Genomic DNA, 25,023 nt, shown 5'->3' on the forward strand with positions numbered 1-25,023 from the left:
ACCCTAAACAAGCATGCAGTTCAGCTGCTCTAAATGAAGTCTGACTAGATAAGCTACATGTTTGTCTCAGGTGTGGGATGCAGACACTCCTGCAGCCAAAGTGATCAGCAGTACTGCCAGGCAACTGGTATTGATTAAAAGGAAATAAATATGGCAGACACCATAATCTTACTTCAAATTCCCTTTAAAGCAAATCTGTAGTGAAAGAAAAAGTCAGATGCTTACCTATGGAGAGGGAAATCTCTGGATCCTGTAGAGCCTTCCTGTTCCTTCCTTGGTGTCCTGGCTCCAGCTGTCACCCCTGTTCAAATCTGTCACCTCCAGGAGCCCTTGGAAGGCATCAAGACAAGAGCACTGTCCCCCAGCACACTCAAAGACCAGTGGTGCATGCTTGTGCATGTGCAGTATGGAGTCATCCGTCTTTGGGAGAGTTCAGGGACTTGAGTGGTCTGACTGACAGAGGTGCATTTGACCAATTGGTCAAATAGCTCTAATGGGGATGACAACTCTGGAACCTGGGCACTGAGGTAGGAATGGTTAGGCTCTCTACGACCCAGAGCCTACCCTCTCCATAGGCTGGTGTCTGACCTTTTTCACTTCAGTTTTATATTAAGCAAATCTTTTCAAAATGTATACACAATAATGGAAAGCATGACAAACACGGATGGTCAATAAGCAGCTCTTAGTAGAAAATGTATAGCTTGCAGGTGGACAGACAACATCACTAATGTGTCCTAAAAGAACTAGTTTTGGTCTCTGATTTGGCACTATGTGGTTTAAGAACCCATGCATTCAGCACCATTTTAGAACAGAACAGCAGGACAAACTCTGATACTTCCTCCTTCCAAACTGGGAGGATGGAGTATCGGAGTTAAATGAAATGCACTCCGTCCTGCTGTTCTGTGCTGAAATGGTGCTAAATGCAAGTGTTCAGGTTCCAAACCATGTAGTTCCAAATTGTAACGCAAACACTATTGCCAACCATTGCATGATCCATGATCCAGAAGGGCTAAACTATGTTACCCAAGGTTTATGTTGCAATACTCCTGTTTTATAGCCCGATAAAGTGGGATATGCCCACGAAACGCGTTGCACCAATTTGGAGTATGTGAATAATTTTTTTTTTGTTGAAAATCAACTTTTTACCTTGTGTTGGTATTGGGGAGGTAAGTCCACCACTAACCTACCTCATTTGTAACGTTTTTAACAGTTGTTTTACACTACTGGCGCCTCTGTACTACTGCGTACAATTCAAGTCCACTCCAGGTGGAGGGGATTTGGCCCCTTTTTTCATCCGATCTACAGAGAGCGACTTCTTAATCCTGAGTGGGGACAGGTCTAATTATCCCCACCTGCCTGTATAGTGGTTGCCTGGATGGTAACCCAGACTTGTGAGTATAAATCTTACAATCACTTCTCACCCTCTTATCCCAGTACATACTGCACCATATCGGGCTCTCTGTGTCTCCCTTCCTTGAACATTGAATGATCCAGTCAGGGCTCTCCATCTCAAAGGCCCTGCTTTTTCCATCTCTGATGGTAATGGGGGCTTTTCTACCCTGCAAATCACAAAACACAAAGGAAGAACCGCAACAGTATTTCCTCTGTGCTTATTATGCAATTTTTGGTGTGATTGCAAAATTCATTTCAGTTATTCTAAAGTAGCAGACCGATTGGTTGTGATTCCATAGATATCGTATCACATTGATGTAAACAGACTATTCCCGACACTTCTGAAATGTCATTGTGCAATAATAAAAAAAGACCCTAAGTAGAAGGCATAGGTACTTAAATCAGACTTACTATACAGTATAATACTATAGAATATATAATGTGAACAGTTGTTCATTAAATTGGCCAGTAGATGTCAGTAAGTAGTCTTATAACGGTAATAACAACTGCTAATAAACACTAGAGTTGGGCCGAACCTCCGATTTTCGGTTCGCGAACCGGGTTCGCGAACTTTCGCGAAAGGTTCGGTTCGCGTTAAAGTTCGCGAACCGCAATAGACTTCAATGGGGATGCGAACTTTGAAAAAAAAAATTAATTATGCTGGCCACAAAAGTGATGGAAAAGATGTTTCAAGGGGTCTAACACCTGGAGGGGGGGATGGCGGAGTGGGATACATGCCAAAAGTCCCCGGGAAAAATCTGGATTTGACGCAAAGCAGCGTTTTAAGGGCAGAAATCACATTGAATGTTAAATGACAGGCCTAAAGTGCTTTCAAACATCTTGCATGTGTATACATCAATCAGGTAGTGTAATTAAGGTACTGCTTCACACTGACGCACCAAACTCATCGTGTAACGCACCGCAAACAGCTGTTTGTGTAGTGACGGCCGTGCTGGACTGGTGCGCACCATGGCGAGAGTGCAGGTTTTGGTGGCTTTACAGCCCATATGGTCAGTCACCTGGCTGATGTAGCTGAATGACAGAACAGTGACTGTCCAGCTGATCAAATTTGGTCTGACCACAATGAGGCAACGACCTTATTATCGTGGGTGTGCCCCCCGAGACACTCATCTAGGCGCCGGTCATTGCTCCATTGTGATACGCAAGCCCCTTCACCACGGCAAGGTAATGATCACGAAGGGGAATGGGCGCATGTTCATGCCTTTTCTTTTGTTGTTGCAGCTGCCCGCAGTGGCGTGTTCACTAAACAGGTATACAGTGGCAGGTCCACTGAACAGAACAGGTATACAGTGGCAGGTCCACTGAACAGAACAGGTATACAGTGGCGGGTCCACTGAACAGAACAGGTATACAGTGGCGGGTTCACAGAACAGGTATGCAGTGGCAGGTTCACTGAACACAACAGGTATGCAGTGGCGTGTTCACTAAACAGGTATACAGTGGCAGGTCCACTGAACAGAACAGGTATACAGTGGCGGGTTCACAGAACAGGTATACAGTGGCGGGTCCACTGAACAGAACAGGTATACAGTGGCGGGTTCACAGAACAGGTATACAGTGGCGGGTCCACTGAACAGAACAGGTATACAGTGGCGGGTTCACAGAACAGGTATGCAGTGGCAGGTTCACTGAACACAACAGGTATGCAGTGGCGTGTTCACTAAACAGGTATACAGTGGCAGGTCCACTGAACAGAACAGGTATACAGTGGCGGGTTCACAGAACAGGTATACAGTGGCGGGTCCACTGAACAGAACAGGTATACAGTGGCGGGTTCACAGAACAGGTATACAGTGGCGGGTCCACTGAACAGAACAGGTATACAGTGGCGGGTTCACAGAACAGGTATACAGTGGCAGGATCACTGAACAGGTATGCAGTGGCAGGATCACAGTACAGGTATGCAGTGGGCTGAGGGCTCACTGAACAGAACAGGTATGCTGTGGCAGGATCACTGAACAGCTATGCAGTGGCAGGATCACAGTACAGGTATGCAGTGGGCTGAGGGCTCACTGAACAGAACAGGTATGCTGTGGCAGGATCACTGAACAGCTATGCAGTGGCAGGATCACAGTACAGGTATGCAGTGGGCTGAGAGCTCACTGAACAGAACAGGTATGCTGTGGCAGGATCACTGAACAGGTATGCAGTGGCAGGATCACAGTACAGGTATGCAGTGGGCTGAGGGCTCACTGAACAGAACAGGTATGCTGTGGCAGGATCACTGAACAGCTATGCAGTGGCAGGATCACAGTACAGGTATGCAGTGGGCTGAGAGCTCACTGAACAGAACAGGTATGCTGTGGCAGGATCACTGAACAGGTATGCAGTGGCAGGATCACAGTACAGGTATGCAGTGGGCTGAGGGCTCACTGAACAGAACAGGTATGCTGTGGCAGGATCACTGAACAGCTATGCAGTGGCAGGATCACAGTACAGGTATGCAGTGGGCTGAGGGCTCACTGAACAGAACAGGTATGCTGTGGCAGGATCACTGAACAGCTATGCAGTGGCAGGATCACAGTACAGGTATGCAGTGGGCTGAGGGCTCACTGAACAGAACAGGTATGCTGTGGCAGGATCACTGAACAGGTATGCAGTGGCAGGATCACAGTACAGGTATGCAGTGGGCTGAGGGCTCACTGAACAGAACAGGTATGCTGTGGCAGGATCACTGAACAGGTATGCAGTGGCAGGATCACAGTACAGGTATGCAGTGGGCTGGGGGCTCACTGAACAGAACAGGTATGCTGTGGCAGGATCACTGAACAGCTATGCAGTGGCAGGATCACAGTACAGGTATGCAGTGGGCTGAGGGCTCACTGAACAGAACAGGTATGCTGTGGCAGGATCACTGAACAGCTATGCAGTGGCAGGATCACAGTACAGGTATGCAGTGGGCTGAGGGCTCACTGAACAGAACAGGTATGCTGTGGCAGGATCACTGAACAGGTATGCAGTGGCAGGATCACAGTACAGGTATGCAGTGGGCTGAGGGCTCACTGAACAGAACAGGTATGCTGTGGCAGGATCACTGAACAGGTATGCAGTGGCAGGATCACAGTACAGGTATGCAGTGGGCTGAGAGCTCACTGAACAGAACAGGTATGCTGTGGCAGGATCACTGAACAGGTATGCAGTGGCAGGATCACAGTACAGGTATGCAGTGGGCTGAGGGCTCACTGAACAGAACAGGTATGCTGTGGCAGGATCACTGAACAGCTATGCAGTGGCAGGATCACAGTACAGGTATGCAGTGGGCTGAGGGCTCACTGAACAGAACAGGTATGCTGTGGCAGGATCACTGAACAGCTATGCAGTGGCAGGATCACAGTACAGGTATGCAGTGGGCTGAGGGCTCACTGAACAGAACAGGTATGCAGCCAGGAAGAAGTTAAGCCTAACTAATCTTTCCCTGAGAGACAGTCTGCAGCAGCTCGCCCTACTCTGACTAATGCAGGCACACGAGTGGCCGTAATGGCCGCCGCTGCCTGCCTTATATAAGGGGGGGTGGGGCTCCAGGGGCTAGTGTAGCCTAATTGGCTACACTGGGCCTGCTGACTGTGATGTAGAGGGTCAAAGTTGACCCTCAGGTGCATTATGGGGCGAACCGAACTTCTTCCGCAAAAGGTTCGCGTGCGGTACCCGCACGCGAACCACCTAAGTTCGCGCGAACCCCGTTCGCCGGCGAACCGTTCGGCCCAACTCTAATAAACACATGTATCCTGCCTGACTCTCAGCTTCTTGGATGGTACTGTTATGCAATTGCATCAGTAATATCATACTACATTATGTATGTCCTAGTGCAACAGAGGTACACTGCATTGTGTATGTTGTGCTGTTGCATAAGGACATCTGTTGATTTCTATTTGATAGTCTAGCCCTGGTATACTAAAGATAATAAACTTTGTAAACTTATTTTAAAACTGGTTAGCCATACATGTGGATCCAGGTTATTTATTTCTGGCTTCATACCTTTTCACATCCGCAATCTATTATAAGCCTTATCTGCCTTCTGGCAGACATTGGGAAGATTGCCTGACATGGACTGAATAATGGATGTGTACATCAAATGATATTCCTGGTTTCCCCAAAGCTAGCTCTGGCTTATCTCTGCTGAATCAGCGAAGAACGGTACCCTTTGAAGAGGAATTTTCAACCAGGTGACCCATTTCTTATGAAGGTGTTTTGTGGCGATTGTTTAAGCCGCATACGCATTGTGGCAAATTATTCCCATAAAGTTTCTCTTTTTGTAAATGTGTGACTATTTCTTTTCTTAACAAATTGTGTCATATTATACAGTTTTTACATTTAAACTATCAAATATTCTGCTTTTGACATGAGTACATAGGTTCTGTGTAGTAGAATAAATATAGAATAAATACTGCACACTGTACAGCAAATAACTAGAAAAAAAATATGTAATGGTTGCCATGGCAACATGTACCATTAATACCTTAATTAAACATACTCACTATAATGTTTTCTATGTAGTTAAAAATAGTCTATTGTGCTTCTAATGCTTTACTATTACTGCTTGATGTTTTCATCACTGTAGGTGGTGTATAAAAACTGGAGCAACATTTGAATATCTGAGAGACTGTATCTCACTAATGTATTATTTAAATAAGGGTCTGATATTAAATAAGATAAAGATTCATTTCAAGCTGTGTGCTCAGCCTGATGTGGGTCTCAGTTAATCCCAGGAATTAACTAACCTTCGAGGCTAAAGGTCTTTTAGACAAGCTGTTTAAAGGAGCAGTCTTTTATTATCATTATTATTACTTATATTCAATTTCTAAGAAACCGAGCTGCACATCTTTGTTTTTTCTTGGTGTGGGTGCCAGCTCTCCCCTCCTCTTCTGCTGCTCCTCCTATGAGTCCCTCTCCACCCCCACACTCCTTCTTCACAGTGATAGCTCAGTGCAATCATCAGTAGCAGGGATGAGCAGCAGGCAAAGGAAAGCTCTACACTATTACTGTACAGTGTACTGTACAAGACAGCAGCAGCATTATCAGCAGCAAGCACTCATTCAATGACAGACAGCAGCACCAAGTTGAGCTAGTGGCTGTCTGTGCTACCTGGAGTCTGCACAACAGACCAACTCATCTCTCAACTCACACAGGAGGTAAGTTTTGTCACACGTGATACTGTGCAGCAGTATGCTTAGTAACTGCATCAAAGCATAGCCATAACTTTAAGGATTTTTTTTTGCAAGTAGTCTAATATGAATAGTAATAATAATAATAAACAGTAGCAGCAGTGACTTCATGCACAAATCAATTGCTGGATACTTAGAAATCTGCTAATTAAATTATATATGAATGTGGATAGATAGATAGATAGATAGATAGATAGATAGATAGATAGATAGATAGATAGATAGATAGATAGATAGATGATAGATAGATAGATAGGTAGATAGGTAGATAGATAGATAGATAGATAGATAGATAGTTGCAAGATGGGTTGTCTAATATATGTATGTAGCACACAAGTCGAGATACTGGTGACAGAGCTGAAATGCTGAAGCTTCTCAGTAAATCTTTATTTAGATCTGATTTCCTGCTTTCTGTCCCTAAGGAACATGTTCCTTTTCTGGAGGAAATAATGACATGCACAGTGGACTGATCGGTTTTATTGGGCCCTCTGTTGTTTAACTCTTGCCGAGAAGTTGTCCCTGGATACAATACAACTTGCTGAGGATTTGCATTCCCAACTTCTGCCAGCACAAAGTGTGCCCGGCCGCTGGCTCATGGATAATGAGTGTTCAGAACAGATCAATCCCAGCTGAAAACAAAAGGAAAAGGCTCAGCCTTAGCAACTACCTGCTGGATGCTATGCCTGCTGGAAACACGTCGGGACTCGGGCTGAGAACTCACCACCTCCATGAGGCCAGAGAGGACCAGCTGAGTGGAGGGTGCCTTGTCACTCTGTACAGGTGAGACATCAGCATTCCCTCCTACCATAAGGGATGTCGGAATGGGCAAAAATGGGTGCTGTGTGATTATCTAGTTAAAACATTGTTTATTGTCCCCTGGGAACACCATCCTGTTCAGTTCCATTTTGTCCTTACATCCAGTCATTTAAAAAAGGAATTGTTCCAGATGTGGGGCTGGTTTATCAAGACAGAGGCAAAGAAAACTAAACCAAAGTGAGTGGTTGTCCATAGCAACCAATCAGGCTTTGCGTGTTTTGTGAAGCAAGGATGCTTATTGGTTGCTCGGGCAACTGTTTCACTTTTCAAACCTTTTGTGATAAATTTGCCCATTTTAAAATGATCTCATAGAACTCTGCCAGAAAAGAATCCTATCTGTTTGATTTGCCGTACCTCAGTGACAAATGTGCCACACTGGGTCAGATTCTAGTATTAGGAGGAATGATATTCACCAGCAGTGTATACAATTTATATAGATGTTTATAGCCACAAGCCAGCAAGTATGCTATGCAAACGTCATGACTCAGCCAATCAGAATACAGTGTGCGGAAATAGGATCCGTGAAAGGTGAAATCTGGTTGCTATGAGTTACTTTAGTTTGCTATTTGCTTTTATGAAGACAAACATGTTTGAGTTGAAATGGTACATGCGCATAGATGGTAGTATATACCTTATCAGTAACCATAAAGCTACATCTCCCAGCATCTTTGGAAGCTATCATAATCATCAGGGCAGGTAAATATATTGTATGCACAGCTGTATGTGCTAGCTGATTTTAATACTTTTAAACCAGTCAGGCTTTTTATATACACACACAACCAGTGTTGTATTGTGAAATCACAGCCCAAATATCAAGGTTTTAGTATTCTGGGAATAAATCAGTAATATTCTGCCTTCAAACCCATTATGTATTCTTGCAGGTATTGTGGAATGACATAGTAATATGCTATTTATAGATCACTATGACTGTATTAAGGTCTGGGATAATGGAATCGTTCATCACTGGATGCTGACCACACAGGCCAACAATTCATTATCTAGGGCAGTAAGTCATTGTGATGGTGGCAAAGTGGAATACATTGCTTTTGTCATTATGCCTCAGCAATTACCCCTCAGCAGCAGACCGATTTATTTACGTTCAATAACAAATATCTGACGCCTCTGTTTGAAAAATATATGCAGTCTAAAAGACAGTCATAATGTAAAGCAACAACTCATCCCAAAGTAAGTGGGTCTGATTTATGACAGCTAGAGAAAAAAAAATCTCTCCGATATCCAGAGCAACCGACAAGTTTCTAACTGAACTGAAAGTTTCTTAGTGCAACTTATAGGATATCCCAAAAAATCCCCTTTAAATACTAATGATATGCGCTAAAGAACAGTGACATTTTTTAACTTTATTTTTTAAAACAGATACATCTTTTATATGTGCTTCTGAGTCATTCACTGACGGATGAAGGATTCAGGAACTGTTCAAGATAATAGGGACCATAAAGTGAATCTTAAAGAGGAACTCCAGCCTAAACAAACATACTGTCATTAAGTTACATTAGTTATGTTAATTAAAATAGATATGTAATATAATCTCTTACCCACCCTGTTTTAAAAGAACAGGCAAATGGTTGATTTCATGATGGCAGCCATCTTTTTGGTTGAAAGGAGGTGACAGGGAGCATGAGACATAGTTCCCAACTGTCCTGTGTGCTGATCACTCTTCCCAGTTGCTAGGCAACCTGAATAACAACATAGGAAATCCTATCATGCTTTGCACAGCATCAGGGAAAAACCACCCTGCAGTTTTCTTTGATGGGTGGAGCTTAGCTAAAAATGCAGCTAAAACTGAGGCTTTGGTAAGAAAAACAAAGTTCTGATGCTGTGAAACTGTTAGAGAAACACCAAGCCTTTTCAGTTCTGCTGAGTAGATTTTTAGTCCGGAGGTTCACTTTAATTAATGTAGCAGCTGTTAATATAATGTCGAACCGGTTTACTTGGGATGAACCCTTGCTGCCTGCCAGATTACCTGATCTTATCCCGGTGCTGTCATGCTGGTGCCACACCAGCGTGACAGCACCAAATTCATTACTGTGCCACCTAATCTGCCAATCCATCCAGTCACACAGGACCCCACTGATGTTAGAGCTAGCTCTGCCGGGGAGCACAGCTGCGTGACTTGTGCTTCCATGGCAACATGGAGTAAGCAACGTGTCATGCACAGTTGGCTATTTCAATCATGTCCACCACTCGTCTGTACAGTATCAGTGGGATCCTGTGTAATAAGACCTAGCTGAAGCTTAGGTGGCACAGTAATGAATAGAGCAGTGTGGCACAGGTATGACAACACCAGGGTATGAGCATGGTAATGTGGCAGGCAGCAATGGTCATACCAAGTAAACTGGTATGACATTATAATAATCCTTGATTTTGAATCAAGGAATTTTCTTGCCAGATAAGGCCATTGTAGCAACTACTGTATATTAACCCTAAAGACATGAGAAGCAATCCATGTCTGCTTATTATTAAAGCATACCTGAACTGAGGGGGATATAGAGGCAGCCATATGCCATATTTATGTCCTTTGTACAATACCAGTTGCCTGGCATCTTGCTAATCTCTTTGGCTGCTGCAGTGTCTGAGTAACACACCTGAAACTAGCATGTGGCTAGCACCTGATCTGGATGCTTGTTCAGAATCTATGGCTAAAAGTATTGGAGGTAGAGGGTCAGCAGGACAGCCAGGCAACGTGCATTGTTTAAAAGGAAATAAATATGGCAGCCACCACATCCCTCTCACTTCGGGTGTACTTTAACTACCTGCGTTCCCATTGACTTACATGGTGTGACAGGGTCAGGAGCCAATGAAAGCGGCTCCTGACCGGCGCACAGCGCTCTGCCGCTATACCGACGGCAGAGAGAGCAGCCTGCGGCGGGGACAGAGCGGCGTGACCGTCGGGAGCGGCGGATTTTAGCGGCGATTCGTCGAGAAGTGGTCCTTAAGGGGGCAGAGGGTGCTGGTCCCGGAATGGTTAACATAGCAGGGAGGTAAATAAACCACCATCTAAATGTACATGTAAACTCACTTCACATTTACGCAGCCGCTTTATTAGTAGTATGTTGTTTTTAGCAATTATAATATAAGAAAAGGAAACAGACTACAGTCTGTCCGCTACTTATCAATAGGTTCCATTCCCTAAAATGTGAAAGTCCATTTTGTGTGTAAGTCCAGTATGTATTGAACACATTGGTACTTTCAGACCTTTTTGGTTGCTTCCATGTGTTTTAACCCTTTCCAATTCTATGTCGGGCCATGTCCAAGATTGGCATTTTCCTCTATAGCACCAATGTCAGACTTAGACCAACAAAGGAAAAACTGGCTGCCATTAGATGGTGCTGTTGCCCATACTGAAATCTGGCACAACATCATCCAGTAATGATCAAAGCATCAGACTTTGTCCAACACTCTAATCCCGGCCGGCCACCTCTCTCACCACTCCGCTACATTTTAGCTGTTTGTAGCGGTGCTGATGTCGGATCTGGTCTGGCATGGCATTCCCCTATGTGAAAACTTTGCGGCCACTTGTGCAAGGGGTGGAGCTACAGTGCACAAGCTGGTGCTGGGCTTGCCCAATCCCCTCCCCCCACCATTGTCGCTGCATCACCTCCTTACTTTAGAGCGAGGAGGCACAGAGCTTCTGGACAGCTGCTGTAGGTCCTTTTCCACGATCAACCATGTCCCCCCATTACCGCAGAAAAAAAAGTGCTGGGGAGGATTCGGATGATCAGGAAAAATAATTGGAAAGGGTTAATGTGATTAAAGAGCTTAAAACAGTTTATTCAATACTAGAACAAGTAATGCCAAAAATATGTCATCATAACACAAAATAATACAGTACAATTTTGAACATGAGGACAACTTTATTTGTGTGTATGAGACATTTGTAACTCAAGTGTTTGTAAGCAAGGGACTATCTGTATTCAAAAAGTAACTTCAAGAAGTGAAATACCGAAGGAATATTATTTTACGCATTTCTCCTTTAAATTGTTATTGATTTTATACATTATATCATTCGGCTATAATGCATAAAATTGATTGGTAGCAGTGATTAATTTTGGTCAATTAGGCAGCAGGTCAGTTGAGAAATGAATAGTATTGTACTGCATCAAGCAGCCTAGTAGGGCAGCAGTGCAGTTTTCAAGCAGAAGAAATGTTATTGAGTTCAAACACTGCACTGGAGAGAATGTATTGCTTTTTAACCTGTTGCTTTTTTAGTCAGGTAGAATCATTGAATATAGCCAGGTTAAAACTAAGCAACATATAGCTTACCTTTAATGGAATGGGTCAGTAGATATGACAATGATTGGGATAGCTGAAGAACTATGTACTCCAGTGCACCTGAGCCTACTAAGTGTATAGCGATAAATACAACTTTTCCAAGATCTTGTGTAGGCCACTATAGGTTCTGGCTTGCCAAACATTGAAGTGGCTGGCTGATGCAGCCAATATGCAAAGAACCTTCTTGTTAAGACTTTGGTTGGTCAGAATGTGAATTGGAAGTCCCGAAGAAGCCTTTGCCTGTAGTGGCAGCTGCAGAACCAGAGGATATAAGGGGGGCAGGAGAACCCGGATGGCTGAAGTGTGGAGCAAGGGATTTCCCAATGTCAGGCATGACATCCTCCCCATCTTGGATTCACTTACCACTGATCCCTGCCTGGTAAGCTGATAGCTATTTCCTCTGGCTGCAGTGGCGGCTCCAGGATTTTTTTTTGGGGGGGGGGGGGGTGCTATGCAGGTGCTGGACCAACTTCCGGGGTAGCTGATGACCCGGGTGTGGCTATAACCTGCAGTGCCGCACCAACAAAATGAGTGTGGTCATGACCGGATGAGGGCGGAGCTAACTGTAATTTAAAGTGAACCCGAGGTGAGAGTGATATGGAGGCTGCCATATTTATTTCCTATTAAACAATACTAGTTGCCTGGCAGCCCTGCTGATCGATTTGGCTGCAGTAGTGAACTAAATTATGCCAGAAACAAGCATGCAGCTAATATTGTCAGAAACCCCTGACCTGCTGCATGCTTGTTCAGGGTCTATGTTTGAAAGAATTAGAGGCAGAGGACCAGCACGGCAGCCAGGCAACTGGTATTGCTTAAAAGGAGATAAATATGGCAGCTTCAATATTATTTTCACCTCGGGTTCCCTTTAAAAGTGCAAAGCAAAGACAGAGGGCCCAAGTTTTGGTGACCCTTTCCCCAGAAAATTCACATCATTGTGCAGGTTTTCTCAAGAAAATACACGTAATGTGAGCAAATTTGCCCAGAAAATATGTTCAACCATGTGGCAGATTTGACCAGAAAACACGTGATAACTTCAATTAAAAAACCTCTCATAGCTTAATACTGTAAAATGATTTAGTAGTATAAAGGGGTATTGCCATCACATAAAATGACTTGTATAACAGCACTTGGATTCTTTTACCATGGACCCATATTGCTGTAATTCATACTGATACAATTTGCCATTATTTTTCTGCAATATGCAAGGTTGTCTCTGACAAACATGTTGTGTGGGTGGCAGCATATGCTGCTTCGAAACCTGTATATATTGCCATAGCATGTGCACTTCTGCACCACTATATCATTAAACAACAGATGTTTTTTCTCCTGTTTCGACCATATGATACAGAATTCATGATTTCCAAAGAAGAATTTGAAATGTTTATTTGTCATACCATAGTTTACCCATTACCCCAATTCACCTTAAAGGGTACCTGAACTGGCAAGACACATGATGAGATAGACATGGGGATGTACAGAGCCAAATAATCATACACATAACTAGGCTGTGTTCTTTTTTTCCTTTCTTTCACTGTAAGTATTGAAAGTCCAGGGCTCTGAATGACAGTGTCTCTCATTAATACATAATTACAAGGAATAATACAGGGCAGAGAGACAATTCTTAGTGAAGGGGATGGATAAAAAAGGTCAATAGTTCAAGAAAGGGTTTGTAAAACATCTAAAACTGTCATTATTCAGCTGAGACAATACAAACTGTAATCCTACTTTCACAAGATACGCAAAACTTCGGGATTCCAGGAAAATCCTTTTTTTGAGTAGAACTATAGTTATACTTGTTAATTTCTCCAAATTTCTACAAATTATTTTCAGTGCAAACATACTTTAAATGTGCCTGGTGCTGGTGTTTATCATGTTTATATATAGTTTCTTCTTTTGCATAGTATTAGTTTCGTGGCATTTGTGCATGCAGCAACCAACTTTGTTTACAGGCAATGGTTTTGGAAGTGTTCCTGACCTCATCATGCAGTGATTTTTACTGCAGAGCCAACCCTTTTTGAATGCAGTGCAATTTTGATGGCAGAGATCATCGCCATCCTATTGGCTTCTAGTGCTGATCATAATCAGCCAAAAACGATTACGCAAAATTTTGCAATTACGCCCATACGTAAGTAGGATCTGTAAATTCTATTGATTTTGAGTAATCCTTTGTAATTTTACATACTTTTTGCGTAATTTTGTGCTGACTTTAGTGGTTAATAGCAAAGCCCCCATACATGTTATTGTCACCAAATTTGCTACATATGTGAAGGAGAATAGTGGGTACAAGTAAAAAAAAATTCTTCAAAAAGAACTTGTAGTTTTAAAAAAAAAAATCGATTTTAAAAATGTAACAGAAAAATGTTTTTTAAAATGACAGTTTAAAAACCATTTTTCCTTTGCATTTTTAAAATCTGTGGAAACAGCATGTATGGGGGCTTTGCTAGTGATCACTAAAGTCGGCACAAAATTACACAAAATTATGAATGATTACAATTATAGATGACATTTTTCCAAAATGTAGCATTACGATTTCGTATCGCAATTGCGAATTTTGATGCAAAATTTGTGCTCATCACTATTGGCTTCGGACTAGAGATGGGCCGAACGGTTCGCCGGCGAACAGTTCCAGGCGAACTTTGGGGGTTCGCGTTCGCCTGGACCAGGCGAACTTTTGCGGAAGCTCGATTCGCCCCATAATGCACTATGAGGGTTAACTTTGACCCTCTGTATCACAGTCAGCAGGCACATTGTAGCCATTCAGGCTACACTAAGCCCTGGAGCCCCACCCCCCTCATATAAGGCAGGCTCACTGGCCATAACACTCACTCGTGTGCCTGCTGCAAATAGACAGACGGGAGAGCTGCTGCAGATTTTTTCTCCTAGGGAAAGATTAGTTAGGCTCTTGGCTTGCTCCTGGATGATTGTTATTGCTAAAATAGCACCCCTCAACAGCTCTTTTGAGAGCTAATGTTTTCCTGATGTGTTTTTTTTGTGTGTGTTGCTCACTGACACTGACATTATACAGCTCTATCTGTTGCAGCTGGACCTTGGTAATTGTTATTACTGTGCCCGCCAGACCCTGCCTAACTATCTATACTGGGACACCTACCTATGCCTACCTAACTACTAGTGCACCTACTTACCTATACGGGGACACCTACCTACCTACCTATACTAGGGGGCCTACCTATGCCTACCTACCTATAGTGGGTCTCCTACCTATGAATAGCTAACTACTGGGACACCTACCTATGCTCACCTACCTAAACTGGGACTCCTACCTATGCCTAGCTAACTACTGAGGCACCTACCTATGCCTACCTACATATACTTGGACTCCTACGTATGCCTAGCTAACTACTGAGGCACCTACCTATGCCTACCTACCTATACTGGGACTCCTACCTATGCCTAGCTAACTACTGAGGCACCTACCTATGCCTACCTACCTATACTGGGACTCCTACCTATGCCTAGCTAACTACTGAGGCACCTACCTATGCCCACCTACCTATACTGGGACTCCTACCTATGCCTACCTACATACAAGAAGATAATAAGGTCGTTGCTTCATTGTGGACAGACCAAATTTGATCAGCTGGATAGTCACTGTTGTCCTATCATTGAGCTACCACAGCCCGGCGACCATATGGGCTGGAAAACTGCCACGGCTTGCACTCTGGCCATGGTGCGCACCAGTCCAGCACGGCTGTCACTACGCAAACAGCTGTTTGCGGTGCGTTACACAGTGAGTTTGGTGTGTCAGTGTGAAGCAGTACTCTAATTACACTCCCTGATTGATGTATACACATGCAAGATGTTTGAAAGCACTTTAGGCCTGCAATTTAGCATTCAATGTGATTTCTGCCCGTAAAACGCTGCATTGCGTCACGTCCAGATTTTTCCCCGGGACTATGGGCATCTATCCCACTCCGCCATGCCCCCCTCCAGGTGTTAGACCCCTTGAAACATCTTTTCCATCACTTTTGTGGCCAGCATAATTTTTTCTATTTTTCAAAGTTCGCCTCCCCATTGAAGTCTATTGCGGTTCGCAAACTTTTCCGTGAACCGAACCTTCCGTGAAGGTTCGCGAATGGGGTTCGCGAACCTAAAATCGGAGGTTCGGCCCATCTCTACTTCGGACCTATTCATTGATTCCTCTGGATTTTCTGCATCTTATTCCACTGGTTTCTTAGTTGCAACATTTGGTAATTATGTTTATCTTTTATTTTCAGGACAACGTATAGTTCTAATAGTCTGCAAATAATCATTTTTTGTTTTTACTTACACTATATACAGTGTCTTTATTTTTTCGGAAATATGGTTGTATTTCTCTTGCTTCAGTGCTAAGCATTAATTGCAAAACTTTGTCGGATCAGAACCCTCTGCACACTGCTGGGAAGCTGTGGGAAAATGAGGAAACATGCTCCAGCTTCTACTGCGATCTTTGTCAAGCAAAGTTTAGTTGCAATAAAAAGACTTGATGTATTTGAACAGTATTCAGTGATAAGATAAGAAGAATTTTGGGGGTTATGTTACACTTACTATATGCCTTTGTGTATTTTAGTTAAAATATACTTTTTGATCTGTGTTTGTATAAGAGTATTGCCTTTGATGTGGAATTTGAGCCCTTCGAAGGGTTAGAATCCTGGCTAAAGCCAGTATGTGAAACAGTAAGGAATCTTTGGGCAAGGTTTCCTATTGATCCTGGTGCCCATGGAGCACACTATAAGTGGTTGCAGTTTTGGCGCTTCGAGTCCTCCAAGAGAAAAGAGTGATATAAATGTTCTGTGTCTTGTCTGTGTCTTAAAATCGCGAATCCATTGCGTGGCAATTTAATCCATACTTGGAGCATGCCTTACGATATGATTATTGTATCTTCGGACTGGTGTTGGTGTACAGTGTGATTGCTTGGTGATTAAGGTAACAATTAGCTGAATCTCAATGGGCGATAAATGTTTGTTTCCAGTTCTGCTGGTGACAACAGAAAAAGTATAATCACATTAAATGAAGCCTGGTGTCATCCCAACATAGGAAATGTAGCTCCAACTTTTCAGGAATCAAATAACAGATAAGATGAGTCAAGACGCAATAATATTTCCATGTATGTGTTCTTTAGTTTTTGCCCAGTTTTTCTTTTAATTGTGGAAATTCCATAAAAATCATACAGAACAAATGTGAAAGAAACAGAATGTTTCTATGTTATATAAGGACTGCATGTAATAAAGTAACTGTACCAGCTGAAAAAAATCTGCCTGTAATATGCTGAAAAATAAAGGGGAACCCCGCTCATGTCTGTACCGCTCTGACCTTACAGGCCCAATGTGACAGCCTGCGGATCACCTGCGTTTATGTGACCACCTTGTGCTCAGATTCAATGCTTTGGCAGCTGGCCAGTTAAAACATATCTGAGCACAGTATACTTTCTACAGTCGGCTGCTGCACTTGCACGTTAAGTAACAGTGGATTCTAATTGTCAGTCATTTATTTAAATGAGAAAAAACATGATTGCTATGTAATCTGCTAGACAGCCTCTTGCATGATGCAAGCCAGCAGTATCTAGGTGACACACACTCTTTAAAAATGACTGTGCTATTTTTGTTGCCTAAGCCAATTTGATTTTGCAGCAAGGATTTGAATAGAACATTCATACTAAACAGCAGAGCTGTAATTTAAATGAACACCATTTGATGAAAATAGGTTAGGATTAAAGCAAACATAGTTTGTGTGAGTTAGGCTCTAAGTCCAATTTTCCAAATCACTGTCATTCAGGTTTTAAACTTCATTTAAGCAGACTTCAGAACATGAATGCTTGTTATCAGTAGTTTAGCTCTACATTTCCTTTTAAGCCTTAGGCCAGGATTACGGAGTAGTACTTTAGTGGAGCAAATCTTATCTCTTTTTCATGTGAAAGAGCATTCATAGGTACGTATTAATCCAAAAGACTGCAGGCAAATGTCTCTATTTCTAACATGTCTGATGTGATTTCTGATCGATTTCCGAGCATTTTCCAATCGATTTCCTATTGAAGTGAACGGAAATTGATTGGAAAATGCTCGGAAATCGATCGGAAATGAGATCGGACATGTTGGAAATAATCGATCCGACAGTAAATCAGCTAGAAAATCTCATAGTGTGTACCTAGCATTAGGCTGGGCGCCCACTAGTGTTTTACAAATCGATATCGCAATCGCTCACAATTTTGCTAACGTTTTGTACATTGATTTCTGGAGCAATATCCGGTTGCTTTTAGAAGCAATTATTTGCGTTTGCAGATTGATTGATTTGCACTTTTTTTTCTTCAAAGTTCCTTTGATTTCAGAATTCAGGAAGCCAGCCTCACGGGCCTCTGCTAGCTTCAGTGGTGTTCAAAAATGCAAGACTCTTGGCAGAAAGAGGGGCCAGTTCTCTGTGCTATTCCTAGATGTGCAATCTGGATTGTACTGTGAATCACAATCAGAAAACCGATTGATTGCGTTTCTTCATGGTTCATCCTTGACACTGGGCATTTCTAGAGGGGTAAAGATTAGATGACAAAGTCTTAAGATAGGCTGTGGAGGTAGCGTTTGGATAGTTAAGCAGACCAATTATGGGATATAATGGTTTAATTTTTATCCTTGATATAATGTAAGACAATTTATGTCACAGGGAAAAAGGGACCAAAATCAGGCATGTCCCCGTCACAAAACAATATGTAAATTGAAAAATGTAAAGGGTTTCTTTGCATTTGTAAATAAAATCCATATAGCATATATCAACGTTACTAATGGAGAAAGATCCACTCCAGTCCCCTGGTGCAATGCTGTATATGGTTCAGTGGTACTAAGTACTGTAACTTGAATAGTAGAGCCAGAAATCTTCTTGGCACCGACGCATTCCTAACCATGCCGGGTCTATGGTCAGAAACGTCATAGAAACAAGTCAAGTATTTATGGCTGAGTTGGCAGTACATTGACGCTTCACACTTGTGTGTTTTCCAGTTTTGCTGCAATAAAATATTGCTGCATTTGAAGAAGTCGTTTTGAGTGGATTTCTTGCTCTAATTAATATATCATTACTGTACAAACCATTTTATAAATGAATGCTGTTAAATGTCATCTTATGACTTTAGTCTGCAGCTACAATGACTTTTTGGGATCATTGTTGTCAATCATGACAATAGGAAACAGCTCAATGTAAAGCTACCCAGAAGTATTTTCCTCAAGTTTATCTAACTCAAAAGTCTGCACAAAGAAGGAAGAACAATTTATTGTATACCTCTATGCCTCTACTCACTCCTTCACAGTGTTTTGTGTAATAACACATTAATTCCATAGGAAACAAGGATCCGACACATACTATGCAGGTGGAGCAGTCCTCAGTTTCTCAGTAAGAGCTGCAAGTAAAGCAAGGCAGCCCTTGCAATGAAGCATATAGAATGCAGTAAAGCAGTGATATGGCCAACACTAGAGTAATCACAGGTATGGTTTCATAAGGATTTGCTTATTTTTTTGGCACTTCAAAGTTATCCTGTCACTAGAGAGCTATAGGGGCTACTAGTAAGTAATAGACTGTATCTTCAGAAGAAGGCTGTTTCTAGTCAATGGCCACCTAGGCGTATTGCCTAGGTGCCACCTAGTGTTTAGAACATATTGCACCTTTTATTGTGGAGTGCTTTTGCCTGCATGCTATGTAGGAATACAGGAACCATGCAGGAGGGAGCAGAAAACAGAGTCTGTGTCCTCTCTTTATTTACCTGTATTCTATAGGAGCAGATATGCAGAACAGAGCTCAGGAAGTGGCCTCCCTCCTTTCACTGCTGGCAGGCCCAGTTCTAGACTCTTTATCGCCCAGAGTCATTATTTTGAGGAAGTCTCCCCCCCCCCCCAGTATTACTTAGCCCATACCTCTAGCATTAGGTAGCCTGTCCCCCAGTATAGGTAGCCAGCCTGTCCCAGAGTATACAACAAATTTCCATAAGGTTCGCACACTCTTGGATACCAAATCCTGTTTATTCAAAATGCGTGACACACCATTCCAGAAAACCAACGAATCGTTTCGGGGCCCCTCGGGGTCCCCTTTGTCAAGGTAACAGCACAGAATGGTTAACAATGTGTTGCAGAGCATGGGTGATATAAAACAAATTCCCTTTACCTAAGCCACTCCTCCAACATTCAAACTTGCCGCCTTAATTAGCATAATTAGCATAGTAAATCACTGACATCATTAGTACATGTAAACATCCCCAATAATGACATGTTGTAAACCAACACTTGCATCAATCATGTTATCATAAACCATATAACAATGAGACATATACCTCAGCTGTGCGCACATCAGGGAGTTCTAACGATATGCCCATTAGTGATGCAAGGTAATCCATGACAGCAATCCTCACCGCCGTTAGGACGGAAATCCCGCCTCGCTCAAGCCGTGGTGAGCTACGGGACCTTGCAGAAGAATTCCTGCTGGTCACCGTAGCTGTCACTCTCGCTCCGCTGTCCCCGCCCCTTCAGGAAGCGAACCTCCAATCCGAGCGAGGTGGCTGGCATCTCCATGAAATCACGGATAGCCAGCTTGCCGCTGTGTGGCTTGTTGGGAGACACGATGCGCAGCGTGGATAGGCTGGCTATCCGTGATTTCATGGAGATGCCGGCCACCTCGCTCGGATTGGAGGTTCGCTTCCTGAAGGGGCGGGGACAGCGGAGCGAGAGTGACAGCTACGGTGACCAGCAGGAATTCTTCTGCAAGGTCCCGTAGCTCACCACGGCTTGAGCGAGGCGGGATTTCCGTCCTAACGGCGGTGAGGATTGCTGTCATGGATTACCTTGCATCACTAATGGGCATATCGTTAGAACTCCCTGATGTGCGCACAGCTGAGGTATATGTCTCATTGTTATATGGTTTATGATAACATGATTGATGCAAGTGTTGGTTTACAACATGTCATTATTAGGGATGTTTACATGTACTAATGATGTCAGTGATTTACTATGCTAATTATGCTAATTAAGGCGGCAAGTTTGAATGTTGGAGGAGTGGCTTAGGTAAAGGGAATTTGTTTTATATCACCCATGCTCTGCAACACATTGTTAACCATTCTGTGCTGTTACCTTGACAAAGGGGACCCCGAGGGGCCCCGAAACGATTCGTTGGTTTTCTGGAATGGTGTGTCACGCATTTTGAATAAACAGGATTTGGTATCCAAGAGTGTGCGAACCTTATGGAAATTTGTTGTGGACTTTACTTGGTTCAGCACCTCAACTGTGGTGTGCGATTCCATACTCTGTGCATCTGTCCCAGAGTATAGGTACCCCTCTCACCCCCCTCCCTCCACCAGCTGTTGCTCATTAAAGATGCTCTGCCTCAGACGGTCCTCTCCTCCACAGAGTCCAATTCCCCCTCGCTGCACTGCCTGGTGGCATACTTCAGACCTCAGGTCATTAGTGACCCACAGTGAAGAGACACGAGAGCAGTGCCCCTAGTAGCAGAGCATATACAGGAAGGGACATCACTGCTTACTTCCTGCATATATGTCATTACTAGGAGCACTACTCTCCTATCTCTTCACTGCCTGCAGGTCACCGCCGATCTAAGGTCTGAAGTATGCATTGCCAATGCGCTCGGCAGTGCAGCAAGGGGGATCCAGACTCTGCAGAGGAGGGGCTGCTTGAGGCAGAGCAGGTGTACAAGTGGTGGCTGGAGGGGGAGGAGGGGGAGTGTACTGTAACGCCAGGTGGGTGACATGATGGCTCTTCCTGTTCTTGCATGACATTGCCCCTTGGAAGAAGCTTTCTGAAACTCATGGTTCAGGCTGTGTCATACAAGGTTTGCCCCTGGCTGCAGGAGACACGGGTTCTGCTGATAGTGAGGCTTCTGGCAGCTGTGAGGAGGGGGAAGGGGTGGAACTAGCAGAACAGGCCATCATGCAAAAAGGAGAGGATACAGACCATACCCTGGCAGGTGGGGCTTAGCCTGCAGTGTAGGCCTGATGCAGCAGTGTGTGTGAATGATGTATGCATGTGTTCCAGTTCTGTTTATGTGTAAGAAGATGTTACTGTACAGTATGTACATCTGTATATGTATGCATGTATATTTGTACACCTTTATGTACTGTATATGCATTAGGTGTTGGAGGACATATTGCCAGCAATGGTTTTTGAACATGATCTGAGATTTAGTGGCCTAGTTCTATAAAATGTTAAGTAAATGGGAGAGCTGGCAGGCACTCGGGGTTTGCTGTAAAAAGCCAGTTGTATTCACCCAGGCAAACTATGTGCTCAAGATCAAAAGTAGAGCCTGTACAAAAATCTAGAGAAGGCAGAAAGGATCTGGCACTATAGTTTTTAATGAAGCAACAAGTGAACAGATGCTTGAGTGCTGTAGTGTCAATTGCACACAATACAATGCAGGATCATGATTGATCAAAAAACATCACGAATTTGTGACAGCAGCAAAACGTTCAGTGCTAACCTGGGTGTCAGGGAGGTAGCAGGTGTGGGTGCCAATGAGGTGCACGGTGCACGGCCTTTGAGGTGCACCTCATTGGCACCCACACCTGCTACCTCCCTGACACCCAGGTTAGCACTGAACGTTTTGCTGCTGTCACAAATTCGTGATGTTTTTTGATCAATCCTGATCCTGCATTGTATTGTGTGCAATTGACACTACAGCACTCAAGGATCTGTTCACTTGTTGCTTCATTAAAAACTATAGTGCCAGATCCTTTCTGCCTTCTTTAGATTTTTCTATAAAATGTTAAGAATGTGAACTGTCGTTCATTTCCCTGCACATATTATCAGATGTACTTACCTTGTAATGTCTTTATATACTAAATAAACCTTTTGATTGAAAAAAAAAGAAAAAAAAAATCTGTCAAGTCACATAATAAACACCAAAAACCACCATGCACTTTATAAAGATGTTCTGGACATCTTGGTAGTGCCACATTGTATATTTACTGTAAAATATGTCATGTCACATATGTGTGCAGCTGCATTTGTAGGCAGTCACTTGTTGTTCCCATGCAAGAATGTTGCAGAGCTTCAGCTGTTTGATAGAAGCTGCATGATGCCTGGTTAGAGAGAGAGAGAGAGAGCTGTGATCAACCATCGTGTTGATTAAAGCCTGTGAAATCAACATTCCAGTTGACAATTCAGTTACATCTGATATGCTGCATGTTTGTTCAGGGATTATGGCTAAAAGTATTAGAGGCAGAGGATCATCCAGGGCAACCAAGCAACGGCCAACGGGTATTACTTTAAAGGAAATAAATATGGCAGCATCCATATCACTCTCACCTTGGGTTCAGTTTAAGGGGATGTGCAAGTTAGTTTAATTGAACACAGTCTGGTTCTTTCTGTTTTCTATCTCTGATCATTATTGTCTTTGTTTTTGTGTGTTTTCCAGAACTCTTGGAATATAAAATGCTGCACGCAGCTACAGAAGGTCGCATAAATGACATTGATAGAATTCAAATAGTGGCTGTTCTTGGAAAACCCCAGCAATTATACAGTAGAAACTAAAAATAATTCTCCAGGTAGGAGAGTTGTACTGAAGGCTTATGATGGAACTAGTTTACTTCTACAGTTATCTGAGACAATTACATGTAAACTGGTCTCACAGAACCAAGAATCAGGCACAGGAGCACAACTAGAAGGGAGCAGTGCCTGTTACTGCTGGGGGTCCCAGAGCTATAAGGGGGCCCCAATTACTACTACACCTCCTCTAATAAAGGGGACCAGCCTTTAGATCAGATGTTTTTGGGGGATCAGATATTTGTTATGGGTGTGAAGATTACGATGTCCACACTTGTTTTATGACCCTTCCTTGCAAGATGTGCCCCCAGGCTGTGAGGGTCACCAAGGGGGTGCAAGCCAAAGGGGGTGAACATTTAGGGGCCCCATCAAGGTTTTGCTGGGGAACCCCATGATTTGTAGTTACGTCCCTGATCAGGCATGCTCAAATGCAAATTGTTTGAAAAAGAACACTTCATCTTATTATGATTAGAATCACTGCAGATCCAACTATGGATCAATGTAGTATTAGCCATACTGTTTCATAGAAATGAAGGCACAGCAGTCATTTTTATGTTTATAGGTCTAATCACAATTTTATAGTAGGTTATATATGGACTCACGTCTGTATTATAGTATTTCATGTAATTAAGGTCAGTTAATGCTAACAATTTTCTCCTCCGCTGCTTTCATTCTCCCTCTTGCTCTGCTGCTGCCATAGCTTTGTGCTCATTTAGCTTCTGCAGCGCAGAGTTTGCATGCTTCTATATTCTTGAGTTTCCTTCTACTGCTTCATTTCTATCTATCATAAAAAAAACACTCTTATTTATTGAATGACTGCTGCTGAGAAATGATTTAAAAGAAATCATATGCATGTACTTAAAAGACTGCAAGTAGTCTTTTTTAAAGTAAAGGTCATCTGCTATTTCCTCCAAAACTATTAAACCCAACATAATGTTTTTACACTACCAAATACACTTACTACATGATGGCCAGAACTTCAGTGATTCTATGCTTTGTAAAGCCTTGCATACAGTATGAAGCATGAACAAAGATCAGTCAGTGAGTTCTTAACCAAAGAAGGATGCCTTGTTTTTTTCAGAGTTTACTGTTGGCCTTCAACTACATAGTTTATCTTCAGCACTCATATTGCCTTCTGTAAACGTTTTCACTCATCCCTGGCCCTGCATATTACTCTCATCAGTTGTCACCTCATTAAATGCTTTCTGAATGTAGCCAGTATTACATCTATGTTTGGGCAAGAATTTGATGATCGATGTTTTGTTTCAGGTTGATATCTGGGTTTTTACAACATCTAGAAATACAATCCTAAATGGTTCTGGTACTCCATGACTTAAATAATTGTTATATAATGCCTCCACAAAAGAAAACTGGAGCTTAACCATTTGAGGACAGCAACGTTAAACCCCCCTAGCGACCAGGCCATTTTTCACTAAATCGTTCATTTTACTCTGGTTAAAAACGTACTTCTTATTTGTCTATGTTTGCACGTATTTTACATTTTAAAAATTTTCGCCATAGTGCCTCTTTAAGTAGTGTATTTGACTGAAGCAATCTCTCAGAGTCATTATTTCATTTCCCAGCTGGTTACTCTGGGCAACTACTTTCTTTTTGGTCCAGTTTTCCTTTCTTAATAAATCAGCTCCAGTGTGTGCTGTTGTTTGACTTAAAGAGGATCTGTAACATCAAAAGATCCCCTGGGGGGTACTCACCTCCGGTGGGGGAAGCCTCCGGATCCTAATGAGGCTTCCCACGCCGTCCTCTGTCCCACGGGGGTCTTGCTGCAGCCCTCCGTACAAGATCACGTCATTATTTACCTTTCTAAA

The 25,023-nt window shown here is 43.0% G+C and overlaps 1 protein-coding gene and 1 long non-coding RNA gene across 5 annotated transcripts in view; one reads left to right on the plus strand and one right to left on the minus strand.

Annotated features, from left to right (window-relative positions):
* Nucleotides 1–6,349: 6,349 nt before the first annotated feature.
* TMEM200A (transmembrane protein 200A) overlaps nucleotides 6,350–25,023 on the plus strand; it is a 205,724-nt gene continuing 187,050 nt past the window's right edge. For all 3 annotated transcript variants that reach the window (XM_068231543.1, XM_068231542.1, XM_068231541.1), the window contains exons 1-2: nucleotides 6,350–6,542; nucleotides 6,998–7,355. The gene's annotated coding sequence lies outside the window, so the exon portion shown is untranslated. The remainder of the gene's footprint in view (nucleotides 6,543–6,997; nucleotides 7,356–25,023) is intronic.
* The window catches only part of LOC137503887 (uncharacterized), a 38,903-nt gene continuing 20,858 nt past the window's right edge, over nucleotides 6,979–25,023 (minus strand). Inside the window, exons 2-3 of one of the 2 annotated variants that reach the window (XR_011019366.1) lie at nucleotides 8,949–9,085; nucleotides 6,979–7,204 (exon numbers count right to left, since the gene is read on the minus strand). This is a non-coding gene — a long non-coding RNA (uncharacterized lncRNA). Of the gene's footprint in view, nucleotides 7,205–8,835; nucleotides 8,873–8,948; nucleotides 9,086–25,023 lie in introns of those variants that run through there. The other variant, XR_011019365.1, reaches the window with a different exon arrangement.

Source organism: Hyperolius riggenbachi, chromosome 4, assembly GCF_040937935.1.
Source record: "Hyperolius riggenbachi isolate aHypRig1 chromosome 4, aHypRig1.pri, whole genome shotgun sequence".
Lineage (NCBI taxonomy): Eukaryota > Metazoa > Chordata > Amphibia > Anura > Hyperoliidae > Hyperolius > Hyperolius riggenbachi.